Here is a 5,697-nt window from a genome sequence, read left to right on the forward strand (position 1 = left end):
CCCCCCCCCCACACACACACACACACACAAAAACCGTCTTCTTGCTTCCCCCATCTGCGTCCCAATGTCATTTCTCAAATTAATCACAAAATATTAAAATCAACTGGAATTGGCTACACTTTGAGGTATGATTCTTCAAACTCAATTTCAGAAATTTCATATTCTTCAACTGACTCTGAACAAACCCAGTATCAGTGGTCGAACAGACTTCATCGAACAAACTTCGAACTGACCTAAAAAATTCGAACAAACCCATCTTCTTCGAACAAACTTTGAACAGACCCAACAATTTCGTCTTCTTCGAACAAGTCCGGTCATCGTCTTCTTCGAATAGATTTCGAAAACTTCGAACCAAAGCCTATCGAATCAGCTGTAATTGACCTCAATCTGTAGATTTCGCTTCACACAGAAGCTTTCAACAAAGATTTCGAACATTTAATCGATTCGACATCCAATTTTCAGATCAAAACAACCTAGTTTCTTCCACAATGTTGGGCGGTGAAGAACGATGGAACACGAACTCATATTTTCAGAATTTAAGATGGGTTTTAAATACTTCGTTCCAGATTTAATCTGTTAACCAGAAGGCATTACTATACTCTAATCAGGTGTTAGTTTGGATTGACTTACTTTTTGTGTTAATGTTGGGATTGTGTAGATTGAAGATATTGCTCGCAGCCATTGTTACAGATACGTCCCCATGGAAGCTGCTATTTAAGCTTGTGCCGAGCTTGTAAAATGACTTCACGCGCCCAAAATGTTGGTAGCAAACACTCATACGCCACATAAGCAACATGTATTTATTTGACACACGTAATGGCCTCTTGAAGTGTCTAAATGCTAAAGGGGTCAGTTGAAGTGTTTGTCTGATCGTTGGAGACAACCTAAAGGGGTCGTTTATGTATTTTGCCTTATTTAAATTCATCCACAAATACATGCATTGCAACCCAAATATTTGTGTGAAAATTTTCTATTGCCTTGTTAAGTTTTTAAATTTAAAACCGGTATTATTTTCCTATATCATCATTCAAATTAGTGGGTGTAAGCTGCTGATCTTGTGAGATCCCTAATCACTATATCCAATAAAAAGTTAGGAAGAAAAAATAATCATAGTAAATGAACAATAACGCAATAATATAATTAAACGTAGTTTCTTTCCAATGTTGTCTTGATCTCAGTTTTATAATTAAGTTTCAATCGAAATAAAATATTTTGATATCAAAAGTCTAAAGGAGAAAAACACACGGCAGTGCATAAATATTTAAGCTTACTTACTTGTGCATGCAATATTTAGATAATTAATTGAGCTAATAAATATAGCTAGGGGACTGGAAAACATTTGTTTTACTTTTGCAGCTTGTTGATTGTATAAAATACAAAATAACAAGTTTTTAATTGAAACCAAATTACGTGATAATGAGTAGGAAGGAAGGAGACCTTGACTATCTCAATTTCAAAAAAGAAAGTTAGCCAGGTATGTTTAAGCACGTATATCCTCCATGATAAATTAAAAGATTTTGTTACTTTTTATAAATATTTTTCTCATATATATATATATTCTACTATATAGAAGCCGCTTGGAAGCAGGTCAGGGTCGTCATGCCTGCTTCCAAGGGCTATTTTGGTCTTTTTAAAAAATTTCTTGAAAGCTAACACGTGTGGAGCAAGTGGTGCGATATAAGAACTCGCCGCTACATACATGCCAGCGATTAATCTGCCTTCAGTCTCTCTCTGTTCATCCTCATTCTCCGCGCTTCATCTTCAGATTTCCTTTTCGACATCACCAGTCAATCGAAGCTCTTTTCACTTATATGGTAATTATTTGGGTTCTTCCATGGTTTAGTTTTATTTTCCTTACTGCCTCTGAATATCTCTTTTATGATATCTGCAATTTGAGATTACACTTATTTGGTAATTGTTTTGCTTCTTCGTTGGTTTGATTTTGTTTCCCTTATTGTCCTATGAATACCCCTTTTATGATTTCTGCAATTTATGGTTTCTAAGTCTATTCAGTTTGTTTTTCCGGCATCAATTTATTTAACAGTCAAGGATGAACGAAAGGCTCAAGGAACGAGTTCTCCTTAAATTATGTCAGTCTGGAGTTATCATTAGCATCTAAATAATTATTCTTTCCTCTATTGCTCTATAGGTATTTAAGTTGTCTTTATAGATCGCGGAACTTCAGGCATATACTAGAAAACTACTGATTTTATTAATTGATAATTACCCATTAACAATAAGTTAAATTTAGGCACAACTGTGAAATCACCTAATATGATTTTCCTAAAAAATGCACCATTCAAACCAAATGTGAAGTATAGTATCAGGTCAGTACTGCATTTTTATAGTATTCTATCAGTTTATTTGACATTATTTTAGTTCTTTACTGCCTTGGTAGCGATTTTGCTGCTATTTCTAAAACCATCCATTATTTAATATCAGTTGAAATTTTAGTGGTATTTTGGGCCACCCATCAGGGGCTAAATCAGCAAGGCTAAACCTACTGATATATAAAAATTAAGTCTTTCTTATGTATGAAGAGGAAAAAGTATTGATATGCTTCTTCTGGGATTTCTCTTGCAAGCGAAGTTTTGCTTAGTTTATGAAAAGAGCAGTGAGAAAGCTGAGATTTTTATTGCATTTTTATTCTCAAGATTAGCCACAGTATTAGCTGCTGCACCTGAAAAAATAAGTACATATCTGCTCAAATCAAAGGGATAACAAATGAAAAAGAATAAGAATTAGCAAAGGATATGCTGAATTTAGTGTATGTCGGTAAAATACTTGTGATATATCTCGTTAATTCTTGAATAGACATGAGTCACATGACATTTGCATTCTGCTATACTATTTTTCATTTTTGCGTTATTGCTTGACCTAATTGTAGCTTGTATGACTGAACCCAGATGAGTAACTTCCTTTTCCCTTTAACTGGATGGATTTAAATTGTTTTAGAATTTAGAAGAAATGTATATGTTCTATTTTTCCCTATGGTTTCAATTAATCTGCTTTCGTCTCCCTATGTTCATCATCTTTCTTTCTTCGCTTCATCTTTTTGTTTGTGCCCAATGTGATACTTTTGTATAATATTCAGCTGAACATGGACTATCCATCTTAACAAAAAATAGAGGTAATTGCTCTTACAAGTCACATTCTATGACTAAGACCATAGGCAAAGACTTCCGGTTCAATTAAACGTAAAGGTAGTTGACCAACACCTCTATAACACGATCCACCACCCAATTACATTAGCGTGGCTTACGTTCTTGATGGCACAAAGAGCAGCACCATGGCCACCAACATCAGCTTGAATTAACCAAATCATAATTAAAAGCCTGAAGCTCTAATAGGCCCAAAAAAAACTTGTATGTACCAAAACTGCTTCTAAAGGAAGTAGAAAGCTGCACAAAGTACTCACTCAAGCGAGTGATTCATTTTACCTGTCAAAGATAACAGAAATACAATAAGAAAACTCGGTGAACTTCACTATTTGCTTCTTTATCAAATAGAGAAATATTTTAATTCAACACTTACTTGTCACAAGAACTTTTCTGGTGTTTGGAATATTTTAATTTAACACTTATTTATCACAAGAACTTTCCTGGGTTTGCCATGATACAACGGTTGTTATTTTATATGTATGCGACTTTGGTTATTAATGCTGCAACTATCATTTAGTTTTCATTCATTATTGTTCCAGCATTTTTCATGTGTCGGAAATAAGTTAAAGCTATTTGCTTTGCTAACTGGTTTCTTACATCTCACTTTGTGTGAACTATGGAACTTTATGAAAATAAAGTCATGGTGTAATTGGTAATAGTTAAATGAGTTTGTGTTTTGTTCAATCTATCTGTTATCTTTTTTATTGATTCATTTATGGTGTAGAGTGTCCTCCTCTCCCTCTCCCTCTCCCCACAACACACACACACACACCACCAATAAAACAAAAGGCAAAGAAAGAATTAGGTTCCGCTGTAACTAAGTACAAGGAATTTTTGTTCAAGTGCTTGTATTAAGAGTAGCTTGTACCTTTGCATATTTTTCAACTGAAGGTCTTGGTTGGTTTTAGTTTGTCCAGTCCCTATGGTGAATGAATGAAAATGAGTTCATAATTTTTTGGTTAATAGTTTTCACTTTTCACTATTTAGAAATACTTTACAAGTTACTTATAAGAAATTTTTTTTAGAGGTTATAGAGAAAGATGTTGAAGCTTCACCCTTAAAAAATAAAGCAGGATATTCAATTTGGGATGTGGAAGCAAGAGATGAGCAAGTTACATTCCAAAAGAGCTTATTTGCACCATGTCTGTTGAACGTACCTGAATCCTTTATATTAGAACACTCTTCAGTCAACTTCTGACGTTTGCTATGACTTATGTATCCTAACAGCAGGTATTCAGCAGATTATAGCATGGAGGGATCTAAGCAATATAGTTTTATGGAACATTGTCTTGCATCAGTAGACAAACAGAAGCAACCTTAGCTGATTTTTTTGGTACATCGGGTTCTTGGTTAATCCTGACAAATGTTATGGCATAGGAAGCTTTGCAAGAGTGTTACCTGAGTACTCTTGTAATTACACATAGCATTTTTTCCAAATGAAAACACGCTCTAACCTAAAGTGTTGGGCCCGTGCTTGTAACGACCCGACCGGTCGCTTTGAGTACTAGCGCTCCGTTCAGCAGTCGGAGGCCATGAACAGCTTCATTTCAGGTATTATGACTTGTACGCGTGGTCGGAATCGAATTTCGGGAAGTCCAGAGTTGATTTGGGAAGAGAATTCTTATTTCGGAAGCTTAAAGTTGGGAGAATGAACTAAGATTGGAATTTTGAGTAAACGACCTCGGAATCAGGATCTGAAGGTTCCAGCAGGTTCGTATGATGATTTTGGACTTGGGCGTATGCCCGGTTCGGGTCTTGGATAACCCGGGAGCGTTTTGGCGCCTATTGTGGAAGTTAGCATTTTAGAAGGAATTTCATAAGTTTGGTTTGAAGTGCATTTCAGAGTTATCGATGTCCATTTGGAATTTCGAGACTAGGAGTAGTTTCGTATGGTGATTCTGGAGTTGGAGGCGCGATCGGAAGTGAATTCGGAGGTCCGTAGGTCATTTTGAAGCCATTTGGCTAAAGATAGAAATTTGAAGGTTTTTGGGAAGTTTGACCGGAGGTTGACTTTTTGATATCGGGGTCGGAATCCAATTCCGAAAGTTGGAGCAGGTCCGTAATGTCAAATATAACTTGTGTGCAAAATTTGAAGTCAATCGGACGTGATTTGATAGGTTTAAACATCGGAAATAGAAGTTGGAAAGTTCAAAGTTCATAAAGCTTGAATCGGAGTGTAATTCATGGTTTTAGCATTGTTTGTTATGATTTGAGGCCTCGAGCAAGTCCTTAATGTGTTTTGGGACTGGTTGGTATGATTGGTTGGGGTCCCGGGGGCCTCGGGTGGATTTCGGGTGGTTAACGGATCGAAAGTGGATTTTGAGAAGGCTTGAGTTTTGCTGCTTCTGTCATAACCGCATCTGCGGTTCTTGGACCGCAGATGCGGTCAAAAGCTCGCAGAAGCGGGACCACAGATGCGGTCAAAAGCTCGCAGAAGCGGAAGGGGCCAGGTCCAAGGAAAATCGCAGAAGCGGCCCCCAGACCGCAGAAGCGGCCAGTTCCCTCGTGCCAAAACCGCAGAAGCGGTTAAATAGTC

The sequence above is a fragment of the Nicotiana attenuata genome, chromosome 7 (genome assembly GCF_001879085.1).
Source record: "Nicotiana attenuata strain UT chromosome 7, NIATTr2, whole genome shotgun sequence".
In the NCBI taxonomy this organism is placed as follows: Eukaryota; Viridiplantae; Streptophyta; class Magnoliopsida; order Solanales; family Solanaceae; genus Nicotiana; species Nicotiana attenuata.